The sequence below is a fragment of the Bos grunniens genome, chromosome 17 (assembly GCF_055505025.1).
Source record: "Bos grunniens cultivar Pamir isolate PY7600 chromosome 17, Bosgru_T2T1.0, whole genome shotgun sequence".
Classification (NCBI taxonomy): Eukaryota; Metazoa; Chordata; class Mammalia; order Artiodactyla; family Bovidae; genus Bos; species Bos grunniens.
Window position 1 is genome coordinate 19,338,305 of NC_141181.1, and position 19,582 is coordinate 19,357,886.

General features: G+C 41.0%; 1 protein-coding gene across 4 annotated transcripts in view; it reads left to right on the forward strand.

The window, feature by feature from the left end:
• The first annotated feature begins 1,335 nt into the window (after positions 1-1,335).
• Positions 1,336-19,582, forward strand: part of SLC7A11 (solute carrier family 7 member 11) — a 639,869-nt gene continuing 621,622 nt past the window's right edge. For all 4 annotated transcript variants that reach the window (XM_086346709.1, XM_086346708.1, XM_086346710.1 and 1 more), the window contains exon 1: positions 1,336-1,786. The gene's annotated coding sequence lies outside the window, so the exon portion shown is untranslated. The remainder of the gene's footprint in view (positions 1,787-19,582) is intronic.

A 19,582-nucleotide genomic window follows, 5' to 3' on the forward strand; every position in this document is an offset into this window, starting at 1 on the left:
TATTCTGGCCTGGAGAATTCCATACACTGTATATAGTCCATGGGCTTGCAAAGAGTCGGATACGACTGAGTGACTTTCACTTTCTTTAAGGAGGGAATGCATGGAGCTTAGTGCAGTGCTAAGCATGGCGTTTCACTTTCATGCACTGGAGAAGAGAATGGCAACCCACTCCAGTGTTCTTGCCTGGAGAATTCCAGGGACGGGGGAGCCTGTTGGGCTGCCGTCTATGGGGTCACACAGAGTCGGATACGACTGAAGCGACTTAGCAGCAGCAGCAGCAAGCATGGAGTAGGAGCTCCAGAATGGCTTTGCACAGCTTCTGCAATTAAGTTCCTTATGTCTTGTTTCCTGCTATCTTCTGCACACCTAGAATAGTGCTTACATAGGGGGTGCTTGGTAAATACTTAGTGAACTTACTAACTTGCTTCTGTCTAGTCAGTTGCTTCTCCTTCCTCTATTTTCCTCCGTCCCTCCACTCTTTCTGAATACCCATTTCTCTCTTCTCTCACTTGAAGAAACTAAAGTTATTAAGGGGAAAAGGAGATGGGTAGAGAGGCCCTTCTTTTGACACTGGTCATTGACTAGAAAAATGGAAAATTTTGGTGAGTGCATGCACGGGACAGGATGAAGGAGCTTCTGAGAAAGAGATTTCCCCAGCTTCTTTGAGAACCAGGATTCCCCACGGAAGAGGCTCACATAAGCTAGTTTATCCCAACCACAAATTCCACCTTGAGATGTTTTAGAGAGGAATAACTGAGGGGCTCAAATAGAAGCAGCCGGAGGTTAGCAGTTAACTCATGTCTCCACGTTTCCCCCAAAGGCCTCAGTTACCTGGTGGGTACATGGTTCCTTATATAAGAGGCCTGCCTGGCTTCTTAGAGCATGGGAACCCTAGTCCTTGTGATGGTTCCCTTTCTTTTTCAGGTTCTTTAAGGTCTATATAACATCACTGACTCAATGGACTTGATTTTGAGCAAACTCTGGGAGATAGTGAAGCACAGGAAAGTCTCATGTGCTGCAGTCCATGGGATCGCAAGGAGTGGAACATGACTTAGTGACTGAACAACAACAAGGTCTATATTTTCCTGTCTTTCATTATAAACTGCCCCAGAGCAGTCTGTAATGTTCATTGACATACCAAGATCTTGTCAGGGGTGTTCAGGCGGTCTTGTGAAGTGCTCCTTTAAATTGTAGAACAAGCTATAAAGCCCTTGCTATGCAGACGTTCCTTACTCCCTCAGCTTGCTGCTTCTCTATGAGCAAAGTGCAAACAACACCTGAGCCATATTAAATTCCTTTTTTCTCCCCAAATCCTTCTTGCTCTCTTGCAATTTTGAAGCCTTTGCAAGTGTCTCATATTCTTCCTGAAATGCCGTTCTCTGACCCTTTATGTGGCACGTCAAAAGTAGACCCCAAAAGATATTCATGTCCTCATCCTTGAACCTGTGAATGTTACCTTCTGTGGAAAACGAATGTAAAGGATCTTTGGATATGTGATGAAGTTAAGGATCTTAACATGGCAAGATAGTCCTTGATTACCTGTGTGGGCTCTAAGTACTATCAGCTGTATACGTTTACGAAGAAGGTAGAGGGAGATTTAATCCGCACAGAGGAGAAGGCACGGCGAAGACAGAGGCGGAGATTGCAGTGGCGTGGGGAGAAGCCAGCGAATTCCAGCAGCTCCCCAGCAGCTGAAAGAAGCAAGGAACTGTTCTCCTGAGAGCCTCCAAGGAGTCGCGGTCCTGCCAGTGTTTGCCTGGGGATACTGACTTCAGCCTTCAGAACCGTGAGTGAAAACATTTCAGTTCTCTTAGCCACCAAGCTTGTGATAATTTGTTTCAGGAAACAGAAGAAATGAATATGTCTTCATTCATACGAGGCTAGCACCTACTTAATCTCAATAGTTCAAGTGTTGCTGCTGCTAAGTCACTTCAGTCGTGTCCGACTCTATGCAACCCTATAGACGGCAGCCCACCAGGCTCCCCTGTCCCTGGGATTCTCCAGGCAAGAACACTGGAGTGGGTTGCCATTTCCTTCTCCAATGCATGAAAGTGAAAAGTGAAAGTGAAGTCGCTCAGTTGTGTCCGACTCTTAGCCACCCCATGAACTGCAGCCTATCAGGCTCCTCCATCCATGAGATTTTCCAGGCAAGAGTACTGGAGTGGGGTGCCATTGCCTTCTCTGAGTTCAAGTGTTACCTCCTCTAAAGAGTTCTCCTGTATCCGCCTTGGGTCCAAGTTATATGAACCTCTTATAAGTTTACAAGGCATCTTGTGTGCCCTTTCATTAGAGACCCACACACTTTTACTGTGAACGTCTCTTGTTTATTTCACCCCTCAATCTTGGCAACCTGAGGGGAAGCACTGTGGCTTTCAACGCTGTCTTCTGTGCTGCCGAAGAGGCCACAGGCAGGTTACAGGGTCCGTTAGTTGTAAATGTTGATTGACGTGTGACGTCTGTCATTCTTAATTAGCTGTGTGCAATTCTGGTCAGAATGCAGTATTTACCGTATCACACATTATTTTCAACTTCTGATTGGGGAGATTAATCATCCTCTGTTGTCAGGATTCCTGGGCAAGTTTACCCGGGGGATGTGGGGTACTGTACCCTGCAGTTTTCAGCTGAGGCTGCTGTGATGTCCTGGCTTGTGTGGCAGGCTCCACACAGCACTACCCCCTCCCCCCAAAAACGCACACGCACACACCTTCACACTCCTCTCAGAGGAGGAGTCTGATCTAGCCTGCCTTCTGGCTGGTGTCACTGGGTCAAGACAGGTTACATTGAGTCCTTGTTGCTTCTCTGGTGAAGGGCTCAGCTCAGGTTTTTGCTTAATTCCTTCATGTTCTTTAAAATCTGTGTTTTTCTGCTTTTGGACCCTGGCGTTGTTATTGCTGATCCAGGATGTGAAATTTTGTGCCAACGCAGATGATTTGTGTGGGTGAAACAGCCCTATGATAAAGTCTTGTTTTATGAAGATGAACCTCATAGTGTCATTCAGGTCATGTGATAGAATGACTGGGTTTCCAGGTTCTAGTTGGAACGTTGTTGCATGAATTTGGATATTGAGCCATGAGGATCTGGATTAGGATGATGATGGTGCAAAGAATAAAGTGGGAAGGGATTAAATTGAAACATAGCTATTATTGCTTGCATTTCCAGTCCATGCTAAAACTACCCAATTCAGACTGGAACTTGAACCCATGTGCAGGGACTTGAATCCATGGTCTTTTAATTGAAATCACACACCTGGTCTCAGGACTTAATGAAGCTCAGGTTCTTAATGGCTTGTCACTGAGTTCAGTGAGAGATAAAGTGATAGGTAAGAAGTGGATTTATTTAGAGAGGGATTTACATTTCATTGATAGAATGCAGTCCATCTCAAAAGGCAAGAATGATCTTGGGAGAAATACACTACACAGACAAGAGTATGGACCGTCTCAGAAGGTGAGAGGCCCCCAAATATTGCCTGAATAGTTTTTATGGGCCGGGTAATTTCATAGGCTAATGAGTGGGAGGATTACTGTTACAGGGTTGTTATTCATAGTTGTAGTATTTTAATACATCTCTTTCATGGAAGGGGTGGGACTTTCCAGGAATGAGGCCATTGCCCGCTTTGGGCCTTTTATGGTTAGCGTCTAAACCGTCATGACACCTGAGTTGTGTCATTTAGCATGCTAACGCATTACAATGAGCACATAATGAAGCTCAAGGTCCACTGGAAGTCCGATCTTCCACCATCTTGGATCTAATTGGTTCTAGCCAGTTTTTGTCATGGCATACGGCTATGTAATTCTTTTAAAGAGTGCTCTGTCCCCTTCCCTCCTGTTTCAATACCAGTCTGAATTTTCTATCTGAGCATAAATAGTCATTGATATTGAGTTTGCAACTGCTGTGAATTTTTTTAGGATATTAGTGTCTCTCATGGTCCTACTTTAAATTTTTTCTTTCAGAAGTCATGTCTTAGTGGAACTTCTCCAGGCTTCTAGCAAACAGTCCAACCAAGGCCTCAGTCTGTCACCTCTTGAAGCTCCAGTCTACTCGTACAGCTCACTCTTCTGGTCCTGTTTTTTCTTTCATTACTCCCAATTAGGTTAGAACCTTTACTACACAGTTCAGTTCAGTTGCTTAGTCATGTCCGGTTCTTTGCAACCCCATGGACTGCAGCACACCAGGCTTCCTTGTCCTTCATCAACTCCCAGAGCTTGCTCAAACTCATGTCCATCGAGTCCATGATGCCATCCAACCATCTCATCTTCTGATGTCCCCTTCTCCTCCTGCCTTCAATCTTTCTCAGCATCAGAGTCTTTTCCAGTGAGTCAGTTTTTTGCATCAGGTGGCCAAAGTATTGGAGCTTCAGCTTCAGCATCAGTCCTGCCAGTGAATATTCAGGACTAATTTCCTTTAGGATTGACTGGTTTGACCTTGCAGTCTAAGGGACTCTTAAAAGTCTTCTCTAGCACCACAGTTCAAAAGCATCAGTTCTTTGGCATTCGGCTTTCTTTATAGTTCAACTGTCACATCCATACATGACTACTGGAAAAAGCCATAGCTTGGACTAGATGGACCTTTCTCGACAACTAATGTCTCTGCTTTTTAATATGCTATCTAGATTTGTCATAGCTTTTCTTCCAAGGAGCAAGTGGCTTTTAATTTCATGGCTGCAGTCACCATTTATAGTGATTTTGGAGCCCACGAAAATAAAGTCTCTCACTGTTTCCATTGTTTCCCCATCTATTTGCCATGAAGTGATGGGACTGGATGTCATGATCTTCATTTTCTGAATGTTGAGCTTTAAGCCAGCTTTTTCACTCTCCTCTTTCACATTCATCAAGAGGCTCTTTACTTCTTCTTCGCTTTCTGCCATAAGTGTGGTGTCATCTACATATCTGAAGTTGTTGATATTGCTCCAGGAAAGTTTGATTCTAGCTTGTGCTTCATCCATCTGGCATTTCACGTGATGTACTCTGCATATAAGTTAAATCAGCAGGGTGACAATATATAGCCTTGACATACTCCTTTCCCAATTTGGAACCAGTCTGTTGTACCATGACTGGTTCTAGCTGTTGATTCCTGACCTGCATATAGATTTCTCAGGAGGCAGGTCAGGTGGTCTATTCCCATCTCTTGAAGAATTTTCCATAGTTTGTTGTGGTCTACACATAACTGATACCAAATTCATTAAGTAAGATTTTACTGACAGTTCAGGGATAATGGTGGAAAACACCATGGGAATAAATCTTCAACCAGCTATGAGACTTGCATGCTCTTCAACATCTCACAGTCCTAATTGGCCTCTGGCTGGAACCCCCAAAAACCCCATCCTCCATACCTCCCCTTTCCCTCTTCCAGGGCTCTGAGTAGCTGCTTTGAAGCCTAAGCCCAATTACCATGTGGCTCAAAGAGGGAGAGGAACTCCTCAAACCATTTTTTGGTTCAAGATGATTGTCTATGGGAATGTCCTTTCCCTTCAGGAGAAACCACCCAAGATCTTGCTCGACAGTGCCCAGTAGACAAACATCTGAGCATTCTGGCTTTGCTGTCTTTTGAAAACCCACAGCATGAGAGCTAAGCACTGCCCAGCATAGCTCCTTTTCACAACTTCACCTCCAATGAGAATTGAAGACAAAGTCTGTAAGTTTTTCTGGCCATCTTTTCAGTGTCAGATCTCTGTTTACTATAAAAGGCAGTGAAACACCAACAACAGCAACACAAATCACACAAAACGCCCTCCACAATCACAGGGAGTCATTTGAAATACTGCATCAGTGATACTGAACGCAAACTAACATCCTCTACCCACACCCCACTCTCCTCTCTCCTATCCAGACAATGGCAGATCCTAAACAGAGTCCTCTTTGCTTATCAAATCAGCACACTCAACCTGTCTAAAACAACTTTTCTGAAACTTGAAACACGTTGATGGTGACTTCAAAGTTTCCTTCAGGATCAATGGATCAATTCTTTACATTTGTGTAATTAAAGGACCCATTCTGCTGACTTCCCCCAGAGAAAGTATGTTCCACAGGTGGGAGCATTTCTGCTGCCACCTCTCAGGAGGCTTACTTAAGAAGACCTCAAGGCTTTGAAATGATAGTTTCCGGGGCTTCTGCTCATTAAGGCTTCAAAAGCCCTGGTATCCAGGCTTTGGTAATAAAATTAACCCTTTCCCAGATAAAGTTCTGGCAGAACACATGGCTCTCTGATACAATAGTTACAGTGGAGAAAGATTAAGGTCTTCAAACCTGGGTATAAAGCCTCTTGATGAAAGTGAAAGTGGAGAGTGAAAAAGTTGGCTTAAAGCTCAACATTCAGAAAATGAAGATCATGGCATCCGGTCCCACCACTTCATGGGAAATAGATGGGGAAACAGTGGAAACAGTGTCAGACTTTATTTTTCTGGGGTCCAAAATCACTGCAGATGGTGACTGCAGCCATGAAGTTAAAAGATGCTTACTCCTTGGAAGGAAGGTTATGACCAACCTAGATAGCATATTGAAAAGCAGAGACATTACTTTGCCAACAAAGGTTCGTCTAGTCAAGGCTATGGTTTTTCCTGTGGTCATGCATGGATGTGAAAGTTGGACTGTGAAGAAGGCTGAGCGCCGAAGAATTGATGCTTTTGAACTGTGGTGTTGGAGAAGACTCTTGAGAGTCCCTTGGCCTGCAAGGAGATCCAACCAGTCCATTCTGAAGGAGATCAGCCCTGGGATTTCTTTGGAAGGAATGATGCTAAAGCTGAAACTCCAGTACTTTGGCCACCTCATGCGAAGATTTGACTCATTGGAAAAGACTCTGATGCTGGGAGGGATTGGGGGCAAGAGGAGAAGGGGACGACAGAGGATGAGATGGCTGGATGGCATCACTGACTCTATGGCCGTGAGTCTCAGTGAACTCCGGGAGTTAGTGATGGACAGGGAGGCCTGGCGTGCTGCGATTCATGGGGTCACAAAGAGTCGGACATGACTGAGTGACTGATCTGATCTGATCTGATGTGTGTGCTATTGATAGACTGGTGGTGCTAAGAAGAAAGAGTGGTTTCCGATGATAAGATAAAACTTAGGGTCCAGGCATGGTGACTTTTTTGGGGTCAACTCCAACTCCCAGATGTGGGATTTGGGTGAAGCTCTAGCTATGATTGTTTCCAAAACCAGGAGCAGATGTGGAGAGTCATGCCATCTTTTCTGTGACAGATTCATTTTGATATTTGGCAAAACTAATACAATTATGTAAAGTTTAAAAATAAAATAAAAATTAAAAAAAAAGAATATAATGAAATAGTTTTTCCTTTATTTTAGGCTATGGAGGTAAGAAATTCAGTAGTTTTTTTTTTTTTTTTGCAGTTCAGAGTTCCCCTAAAAATAGGACTTATTCAAGGCTATTTTTTAGAGTAGAATTTTCATCTGAAATGGGATTTTTCAGAATTTACAGTTTTCACAATAGTCTGGTTTAGATAAATTACCAGATGGTTTTAGTGCAATCTTAAAAACTATATTAATTCCATTAATACAAGGTGAAGACACCTGTTAAAAATCATTATCTTTATTGCCCAGTGTTTCTCTAGAATTTGATGATACAAAGTAAGGTCTCATGAATAACACTTAATTCTGTTTTCATCATTATGCATAGTTATGTTACTACTTTATCTGCATACATACAGAATCTAATCCATTAATTGTAATTATAATTTTATTTTAATTACTAAAGTGTTGTATTTTTGAAACTACCCTGGAGGGTCATTTCATTTCCTCAGGTAGTAAGCAAATAGCCATTTCTCACCCTTATTAAAATAACTTGTTTTTTCTTTTCAATGTAAAAAAATTAGTGATAATTGTTCTTGGTATTTAATTAATGCATTGCATGTTTGGTTTTGTTAATGAAACATTTTTATTTTTCCTGTTTTTTCTTGCTTCTAGACCTTTCTCTTATTTAGAGGCAAACACATACTTAGCTGATTAACAGTACCCTTTAATCTTTCCACAATGTATTTCTTGATGTCTGTGTTAATCTTTAAATAAGCTTCTTTTTCAATTTCAATATACTGGAAACAAGTCCATTTAGCTTATTAATGACTTATTTATTGACACCTATTTTCTTGTTGGATTAAAAAAATAATTATATTGACATATGCTTGATAAACTTCTTAGTAAATCACTTCAATGTTCTTATCTTTCTGTCTTCAATTTACGATAATGAAAATCAGTCTTCTGTAGGTACACTAAAATGTAACTTTTTCCTACTGAATCTTAATAACCTTCCTGCATCTGTTACCTAGAATGCAATGATTATTTCTTCTTGTTTCAGAAGAAGTTGGTAACGTTTATATTCATTGTCTCCTAAAGTATCCCCAATTTTTCAACATCTTTATTCAGTCTCATTTGAATTTGTGAGAACTTGAGCTTTTCTTTGAAATACATGTATGGAAATTAATAAGTACTGGAGAAAATACTTGGAAGTCATATATCTGTAAAAGAACTGATATCTAGGATATAGAGATAACCCTCAAACCTCAAGAGTAAAGAAACAAGCAATTCAATTAGAAAATGGGCAGAAAACATGGACAGAACATTTCACCAAAGAGAAAATGTGGCAGGCAAATAAGCACACATACCCCAAACTGTTCAACGATAGAACCATTAGGGAAGTGCAAATTAGACCACAGGGAGCTCTCACTACACACACACACATTAGAACAGCTAAAATCCAAAACAGTGACAGCATCAAATGCTGGCAAGGATGTGGAGAAACTGGGTTAGTCATGTATCACTGGGAAATATAAATTGATACTAGCATTCTGGATAATAGTCTGATTTTTTTTTTTATACAACTAAATATGCACTTAGCATAAGCCCCGGAATTACACCCATGGCACTAAGTGCAGAGAAATAAAAATCTATATTCAAATGAAAACTTGTACATCAACTTGTACAACAGCATTATTTGTGATAACCCCAGCCTGGAAACAACCCAAATGACACTCGGTAGATGAGTGGTTAAACAGACCTTGGTACATCCATACAATGAAATACTATTCAGCAACGAAGAGGAATAAACTATTGATAATACAGCTTGGATGGATCTGAAGGGCATTTTGCTCAATGGGGGGAAATCAGTCTCAAAATGTATACATGCTATATGATTAATTTATGTTAGATTCCCAAAATGATAAAACTTGAGACAGAACAGTGGTGGCTGGAGGACAGAAATAGCATTGAGAGGATATTGAGTGGGTATAAATATAAAGCGATGTAATAGTATGAGCGAGTCCCCCTGTGTGATGGAACAGGTCAGAAACACAAATTTTACATGGAGTCAAATTGCATAGAAATGTGCACACACACATACAGAGGAAAGCATATAAACACCAATGAAAGCTCAGTAAGTTTTGCTGTCTAGCAAATAGTATTGTCCCAATATAAATTTCCTGGTTTGATAAGGTAGAATGGTTACACAACATACAACATTAGAGAAGCCGGGGGAAAGGATGAAAGAATTCTATATACTGTTTCTATACACTGTTTTTGTAACTTCTCATGAACCTACAATCATTTTAAGGTACAAATTAAAATAATGAATACTAGAGAACTTACAGAGAAGGCAATGGCAGCCCACTCCAGTACTCTTGCCTGGAAAACCCCATGGACAGAGGAGCCTGGTAGGCTGCAGTCCATGGGGTCGAGAAGAGTCGGACACGACTGAATGACTTCACTTTCACTTTTCACTTTCATGCATTGGAGAAGACAATGGCAACCCACTCCAGTGTTCTTGCCTGAAGAATCCCAGGGACGGGGGAGTCTGGTGGGCTGCCGTCTATGGGGTCACACAGAGTCGGACACGACTGAAGTGACTTAGCATAGCATAGCATAGAGAACTTAAACCTACTAGCTAGCCGTTTCATTCATGAAATATAATTATTTTTATTGCATCTGCAAATCACAGAACAGGATTACTTGTGAATTTATTACGGCTTACTATGATAAAATGAAACTAGAAATAAACACTAGACTCATAGCATATTTGCCTTGTCACATGGAGCAGAACCATACTTTCAGCGTCTGCCCTCTTGGGAGGAAGGGTAAAGGAGTTAGGATTGGGGTTTAATATGATGAGAAGTTGTTACTTGATCTATAAATTAGTAGGAAGTTTATGGAAAACAGGGAGTCCATGCATCACGGTAATTAGTGCTACCTGCTGCAACAAGCAAACTCATGAAATATCAGTGGCTTACCATGGTGAAGGTGGCATCCTGTAGGATGTTTATAAAAGCCAGGCCTAGCAGTAGCTTTCATCACTTTGCTAACATGCCCTGGGCCAGAACCTTGTCACCTGGCAAGCTGACTTCAAGGAAGGCTGCAGTCTGTGAAGGGACACGTGAATATTTTGTGAGCACTAATGGTCTCTGCCACAAAGAGGGTGACCTTTGATTTGTGATAGGAATAGTGATGGAGTCACTGATGTTGTCTTGATTATACTTAAAAGTACGTTATTCTAAAAGACAAACTTAAAAGTTATGCTTGGGGCTGGTGCACTGGGAGGACCCAGAGGGAGGGTATGGGGAGGGAGGAGGGAGAAGGGTTCAGGATGGGGAACACAGATATACCTGTGGTGGATTCATTTCAATATTTGGCAAAACTAATACAATATTGTAAAGTTTAAAAATAAAATAAAATTTTAAAAAAAAGTTATGCTATTGATTAAGTATATGGTCAATATCGTCTCAAGTTTTCATTCTGCTGCTAATGAAATGCTCTTTCCCTTGTAAATTGAGACTCTCATTGAGGGAATAATTTGTGCCACAGGTTCTTTAAAATATATCCAATTTTAAAGCATAACCCAAAGCCTTCTGTAGTCAGTAGTCACCTTGTTACTGTCTCCTGATGCTCCTTATGATGAATAAATTTGAATGGAAATTTAGAGTTAGAAAGAACTTCAAACTGACCTAGACCAAAAGTGAAAGTGAAAGTCGTTCAGTCAGTTCTGAACTTTGCAACCCCATGGACTATACGGTCCATTGAATTCTCCAGACCTAGCCCAAACTCCCCAGTTAATATTTACCAATTTGCCTAATGTGAGGCACCAGAAGCTAGTTTTGTTGTATCTAAATCTAGCCCTCTTTCCCTTTTACACATAGTTTTTGAGAACAACATAACGGCAGGTGGATGACTGCATGAATATAGTTCTACACTCTCCTCTGAAAGCCGTGGGACATAAACAGCTAACCTTGGGGCTTGAATCGGCTTGAGTAGGCTCAGAGGTTTCCCTCAAGGCCACCATCCCCCTTAGAGTCTCCTCTGTGTCTACACTGGTGCTGGAAATTCAGGGGGACTTCTTGGGGCTGAGGAATTGTGGGGTGTTGTATGGAACTAAGGGGAACGAAGAAGAGCCTGGGTGATGTCCTTGTTCTCTTTCTCTTGCCATTCTTTGGGTTACTGCTATCCCCAAAGTGAGTGACCAGTAGACAAAGAAAATTAGTAATGCGCTAAGGATATACAGCCACTAGGTAGACAAAGGAATGTAGTACTGATGATAATCTTCCACGAACTTCCCCCCGTCTTCCATTTTAGGAAAAAGCAGGCATGAGCTGCTAAATGTTTGCAATTGCTTTTCTAAAAAAAAAAAAATTACACACACATTTTGTCATGCATTTTACCGATAGCGAATTGATTCTTACAGAACGCTTTTGTTGACATTTAACAAAAAGATATCTATGGTTGCAATTGATGAACAATCACAATCCCAACACGCATGCTGGTTATTTTTATTTAATGACTGAGATGGATGTGAAGCAACAGTGGTGTGTGCTGGAACTTCACTCATTTATTGGTGACACAGTGACTTCTTTGTTGAGTCACATAAAGGGTTTTGAATACTAGAAAAATATTTCCCCAATATATTGTGCTTTTACAATGTCAAACCACATTGTAAAAGCACAGAACCACATACCTGTATGTTCGAACGATACATATTCTCTATCACTTAAGTCTAGACCAGCAACAAAATGATACACCAAGCTCTGATTTGTTAGCATTTTCCAATTTCTGTGGTGTGAATAATCCTATTATGGCTGATTTCAGGCTACTAATGTGACATCACTAAATGCACAGTTAGGAAGAAGACAGCACACCATTGTGTGCTATTTACATCATACAGATATCATAAATGTAAATAACTTTGAGAACTTATTATATATATAACTTCATCCCTAATGATGAAATACAGTAAACTAATCAGTGTTGAATATTGTGTTTTTGTTTTTAATATAAATTATTTGGTTGCAAGTTGTGTAATTTAACTTTAATGTTTAACAACCAGCTCACCAAATCCCTGGGCCAGTATGAGCCAGCTCCAGCTCACCACTAGATAGGGCAAATCCATCCTTCCCATTGTTCATGCCCAAAAACTTGGAGTCATCCTTTTCTCTCTCTCTCTATTTTTTGGATAGTCCACACTGTCTTTTTCTGTGTAGTCCACACCCTGTCCATCAGCAATTTCTATTGATTCAGTGCCTTGTTTTCCTACACTACAGAGAAAATGAAAGAAATTAGAGGCAACCTTAACTCAGATGATCATTATATCTACTACTGCGGGCAGGAATCCCTCAGAAGAAATGGAGTAGCCATCATGGTCAACAAAAGAGTCCGAAATGCAGTACTTGGATGCAATCTCAAAAACGACAGAATGATCTCTGTTCGTTTCCAAGGGAAATCATTCAATATCACAGTAATCCAAGTCTATGCCCCAACCAGTAATGCTGAAGAAGCTGAAGTTGAACAGTTCTATGAAGACCTACAAGACCTTTTAGAACTAACACCCAAAAAAGATGTCCTTTTCATTATAGGGGACTGGAATGCAAAAGTAGGAAGTCAAGAAACACCTGGAGTAACAGGCAAATTTGGCCTTGGAATATGCAATGAAGCAGGGCAAAGACTAATAGAGTTTTGCCAAGAAAATGCACTGGTCATAACGAGCACCCTCTTCCAACAACACAAGAGAAGACTCCATACATGGACATCACCAGATGGTCAACACCAAAATCAGATTGATTATATTCTTTGCAGCCAAAGATGGAGAAGCTCTATACAGTCAGCAAAAACAAGACCAGGAGCTGACTGTGGCTCAGACCATGAACTCCTTATTGCCAAATTCAGACTTAAATTGAAGAAAGTAGGGAAAACCACTAGACCATTCAGGTATGACCTAAATAAAATCCCTTATGATTATACAGTGGAAGTGAGAAATAGATTTAAGGGCCTAGATCTGATAGAGTGCCTGATGAACTATGGACAGAGGTTCGTGACATTGTACAGGAGACAGGGATCAAGACCATCCCCATGGAAAAGAAATGCAAAAAAAGCAAAATGGCTGGCTGGGGAGGCCTTACAAATAGCTGTGAAAAGAAGAGAAGCGAAAAGCAAAGGAGAAAAGGAAAGATATAAGCATCTGAATGCAAAGTTCCAAAGAATAGCAAGAAGAGATAAGAAAGCCTTCTTCAGAGATCAATGCAAAGAAATAGAGGAAAACAACAGAATGGGAAAGACTAGGGATCTCTTCAAGAAAATCAGAGATACCAAAGGAACATTTCATGCAAAGATGGGCTCGATAAAGGACAGAAATGGTATGGACCTAACAGAAGCAGAAGATATTAAGAAGAGATGGCAAGAATACACAGAACTGTATAAAAAAGATCTTCATGACCCAGATAATCACAATGCTGTGATCACTGACCTAGAGCCAGACATCCTGGAATGTGAAGTCAAGTGGGCCTTAGAAAGCATCACTATGAACAAAGCTAGTGCAGGTGATGGAATTCCAGTTGAGCTATTCCAAATCCTGAAAGATGATGCTGTGAAAGTGCTGCACTCAATATGCCAGCAAATGTGGAAAACTCAGCAGTGGCCACAGGACTGGAAAAGGTCAGTTTACATTCCAATCCCAAAGAAAGGCAATGCCAAAGAATGCTCAAACTACCCCACAATTGCACTCATCTCACATGCTAGTAAAGTAATGCTCAAAATTCTCCAAGCCAGGCTTCAGCAATATGTGAACCGTGAACTTCCAGATGTTTAAGCTGGTTTTTGAAAAAGCAGAGGAACCAGAGATCAAATTGCCAACATCCACTGGATCATGGAAAAAGCAAGAGAATTCCAGAAAAACATCTATTTCTGCTTCATTGACTATGCCAAAGCCTTTGACTGTGTGGATCACAATAAACTGTGGAAAATTCTGAAATGAGATGGGAATACCAGACCACCTGATCTGCCTCTTGAGAAATCTGTATACAGGTCAGGAAGCAACAGTTAGAACTGGACATGGAACAACAGAGTGGTTCCAAATAGGACAAGGAGTACGTCAAGGCTGTATATTGTCACCCTGTTTATTTAACTTATATGCAGAGTACATCATGAGAAATGCTGGACTGGAAGAAACACAAGCTGGAATCAAGATTGCTGGGAGAAATATCAATAACCTCAGATATGCAGATGACACCACCCTTATGGCAGAAAGTGAAGAGGAACTCAAAAGCCTCTTGATGAAAGTGAAAGAGGAGAGTGAAAAAGTTGGCCTAAAGCTCAACATTCAGAAAACGAAGATCATGGCATCCAGTCCCATCACTTCATGGGAAATAGATGGGGAAACAGTGGAAACAGTGTCAGACTTTATTTTTGGGGGCTCCAAAATCACTGCAGATGGTGACTGCAGCCATGAGATTAAAAGACGCTTCCTCCTTGGAAGGAAAGTTATGACTAACCTAGATAGCATATTCAAAAGCAGAGTCATTACTTTGCCAACAAAGGTTCGTCTATCAAGGCTATGGTTTTTCCTGTGGTCATGTATGGATGTGAGAGTTGGACTGTGAAGAAGGCTGAGCGCCAAAGAATTGAACTGTGGTGTTGGAGGAGACTCTTGAGAGTCCCTTGGACTGCAAGGAGATCCAACCAGTCCATTCTGAAGGAGATCAGCCCTGGGATTTCTTTGGAAGGAATGATGCTAAAGCTGAAACTCCAGTACTTTGGCCACCTGATGCTAAGAGTTGACTCATTGGAAAAGACTCTGATGCTGGGAGGGATTGGGGTCAGGAGGAGAAGGGGACGACAGAGGATGAGATGGCTGGATGGCATCACTGACTCAATGGACGTGAGTCTGAGTGAACTCCTGGAGTTGGTGATGGACAGGGAGGCCTGGCGTGCTGCAATTCATGGGGTCGCGAAGAGTCAGACACGATCAAGCGACTGATCTGATCTTACATACATTCCAGTGGCCACATTAATTTACATCCATATCTGTAGCCATGTTCTCCTCTCTCCTTCCTGTGACAGAATCATAGGTGAACACATGATATCTAAAGCTAGCCAACACCTTCACTGTGGAATAAATCAATTTCCTACTCAAGGGCATAGCTCCAGCAGTTCTTCCCATTTCCTGAGTCTACTGAATTATTCCCTTTAACTTGCCGATGTGCTGTTATTTTTAACCTCTTAAACACTCATTTTATCTATTTCCTTGCCAGCTTTGAGCCATTTTCTTTCTTGCATTTTGAAGAGAGAATTCTTAGAATTATCTATATTCAAATGTCTCCTATTCCTTTTCTCCCACTGTTTTGTGACTCTACTTCCTACTTCCTGCTTGCTGTCTCTCCATCTTCTTTGCTGGTTCTTTCTCTTCTTCCCAGTCCTTTAATGTTGAAGTACCCTCAGGGCTTAGTGGTAGGTCATTTTCCCTAGCACCATTCATCCCCTTGATCACCTCAGAGCCTCAGCACTTTAAATACCATCAATATTCCAATGAGTCTATATCTCCAGCACAGACCCCTTGGCTGATGTCTTGACAAAACTCTACCCCATCTCCACTTGGGGCTCTTAAGAGACATTCCAAAGTCAAGTCTAAATCTGGGACTTGAGGTTGTCTTCTCCAGACTTTCTCCTTTTTATCCCTCCACTCTCTTAGCATATCTATTCTTTCATTGTCTTGGGACCAAAACTTGGGAGTCATTCTTGACTCTTCCATCTCACATGCCACATCCATCCCTTAGGAAGTTCTGTTGGCTTCACCTGCAACGTATGTCTAAAATGTCACCACTTTTTACCACCCCTTCTGCTATCACCTGACCTGAACTACCGTCCCTTCTTATCTGGATTATTGTAATAGTTTTCCAGCTGGTTAGATTATCCTGACCTTCCTACAGTTGATTCTCTAAAACAGCTGTGATCCTATCAAAAACAGTCAAGAGTAGCTTGGACTCTGTGGGAGAGGGAGAGGGTGGGATGATATGGGAGAATGGCATTGAAATATGTATACTATCATATATGGAATGAGTCGCCAGTCTAGGTTCAATGCACGATACTGGATGCTTGGGGCTAGTGCACTGGGACGACCCAGAGGGATGGTATGGGGAGGGAGGAGGGTTCAGGATGGGGAACACATGTATACATGTGGCGGATTCATTTCGATATTTGGCAAAACCAATACAATAGTGTAAAGTTTAAAAATAAAATAAAAAAAAAAAGAGTAGCTCCTCTGATCAAATCCCTTCAGTAGCTCTGATTTCATTCAGTAAGAGTCAGAGCTTCAGTGGCCTACAAGGCCTTATAGTATCTGCCTTTCAGCATGGGTCCTCTTTATCTCCTCCTTTCTTCTTTGCTTCTGCTTCTCCTGGGACAGAGTCAGCACACTCCATCACAGGGTCTTCACTAACTGCTCCTCAGTTCAGTTCAGTTCAGTCGCTCAGTCATGTCTGACTCTTTGCGACCCCATGAACTGCAGCATGCCAGGCCTCACTGTCCATCACCAACTCCTGGAGTTCACTCAAACTCACGTCCATCGAGTCAGTGATGCCATCCAGCCATTTCATCCTGTCGTCCCCTTCTTCTCCTGTCCCCAAATCCCTCCCAGCATCAGTCTTTTCCAATGAGTCAACTCTTCGCATGAGGTGACCAAAGTACTGGAGTTTCAGCTTTAGCATCATTCCTTCCAAAGAACACCCAGGTCTGATCTCCTTCAGAATGGACTGGTTGGATCTCCTTGCAGTCCAAGGGACTCTCAAGAGTCTTCTCCAGCACCACAGTTAAACTGCTCATAGGGAGCCTTATTTCCCAGATATTATATTCATTAACTGCCTTACTTCCTTTAAGTATCTTTAGACACCTCACTATCTCAATGAGGCCTATCTTGACCACCTCACTTAATCATATGCTCTATGCTTTCCCCCAAGTCTCTTTACCAGCTTCTACTTTTTTCTCCATAGCACAAATAAACTGCTAACATGCTAATTAACTGGTTTATGTTTATTGGCCATTATGTGCTTCATCCTTGTAAGACCAGGACAGTCATATTTTTGTTTTTTTTTCCTCTGATGCAATGTCAGATCCTCTAGTAATAAATGCTAAATAAATATTTATGTTATTTGGTTACATTTTGTGGATTCAGTGAAAGTGAAAATTCAGGTCCCCTCTTACAAAAATTATTGTGAGTTTCAGGATGACCACATCAGGGCATTAAACCAAGTATGGGATCCTTCTAAATATGGGGCTCTGCATTCTTGAATGGGTTGAGTGGCCAAGAAGTTGGCTCTGAATGAATGAATGAACAGGTGGCTTTACTTTCAAAACACAAGCAGAATCTGACCACTGTTCATCACCTCTACTGCTACCAGCATGGTACACACTATTGTTATTTCTTGCCCAAATAATGTGGTGACTTTCTAACTAGCCTCTTTTGGTCTATGCTTTTTTTTTTTTTTTTTTTAAATACTACAGAGGTTCTCATTTATACAGACTCTGGTGTAAATATTTCCCCAAGACTTGTGCAAGGTGGTGACGCTGAGACAGGCTTATGTAGTCTGGCTGCTGCTACCTTTTCTGAATGTACTGCCTTCTCACACCCTCTTTACTCGCACCCTCTTCACTTGCTCTGCTGTGACCCCCCCTCACCTTGAGTTTCCCCTGCTGGCATGTTCATCTCCCCAAGCTTTCACCTCCTTGAAGTCTTTGTTCTGTCTGCTTTTATTTATTGAAGATTTCCTTGACTACATAAAAATGCAATCTATCCTAAATTTCTTAGTCGTTTTCCCTACCTTGTATCCTCTAAGTCATTGATCACTCTGACATTGTGCATTTCATTTGTCTTTTTCACCTCTATGAGGGCAGGGGCTGACTTCTGTCTTTTCCACCACTGTATCATCAGCATCCATAAAAGCGTCTTATGCATAGTAGGCATACAGCATGTTTGTTAAACAGATGAATGGATGACTAGAGGAAAGTACACCCAGAACAACAATTTTCCAGTGAAGCAGAACTGCGGAGGAAACAGATAATGTCATAAGCTAAAAGGTATTGGCACATGAGGGAGATTCAGTAACTGAATAAAGAGACACATTTTATCTAAGACAAGCAAATAAATCATGATTTCTCAACTTAAAATTTGGTAGATAAATTGAGAGGGAAATTAGTGAGATGAGAACTGGAAGCCTAGAAGTTCAAATGGAAGAAATAATGTGAATGCCACAGCAAAAATAAAAAGAACTGGAAACCCTGAGGGAAAATATAACAGATTTGGTTGACATATTTGTATTTCCCAACAAACAAATGATAGGATTTCAGAGGAAGGAAAAAAAAAAAAAAAACACAACAGATGGAAGGGAGGTAAACAAAAGATTAAAAATATTTGGCTGATCTGAAAATAACATTGACTCTGCAGTTTAAAGAAGCTCACAAAGTTAAACATAAAATCATACGCAATCTCCTGGAAATATTCCTGAACCCTGGGAATAATAAGAATATTTTCTAATCTTCTGGGCATAAAGAACAAATTACTCTGAAAATAAGAAAGAATCAGGCTGGCATCAGACTTTTCATCTTCAACCTGGAAGCTAGAAAACATGAAATGCCCCAGGGAAAAGTGCTGATAATCATCTCTCAGGATAAAAGAAGTCTTTAAATATGTAGATGGTTGTCTCATCTAAGAAAAAGACTACAGGGAAAGCCCTATTCAGGCAACAAATAAATACAAGAGACACTAATACAGGGTAAGATGAAGAGGCAAGTGATGGTCAGTGAAGCCTGCAGTACCTATATGTTTAAATTTTCAGACACACTTTGGAGATATTCCAAGTTTGGCTCCACACCACTGCAAAAAAGCAAATATCCCAGTAGCTACAGACACAACTTTTTTGATTTCCCAGTGCATATGAAAGTTATGCTTATACCATACTGAAGTCTATTAAGCATGCAATAGAATTGTGTCTAAAAAATATACATACCTTAATTTAAAAATACTTTATTGCTTAGAAGTACTAGCCTTAGGCAAGTTGTAATCTTTCATGGTGGTGGTTACTGAAGGTTGGGGTAGCTGTGGAAATTTCTTAAAATTAAGAAAATATGAAATTTGCTACATGAATTGACTCTGCCTTTCATGACCAATTTCTTTGTAGCAGGTGGTGCTATTTGATAGCATTTTACCCACAGTATAACTTCTTTCAAAACTGGAGTCAATCTTCTGCTACTGCTTTATCAATTACGTTTGTAATATTCTAAATCCTTTGTTGTCATTTCTGCCATCTTCACAGTATCTTTAAGCAGGATTAGATTCC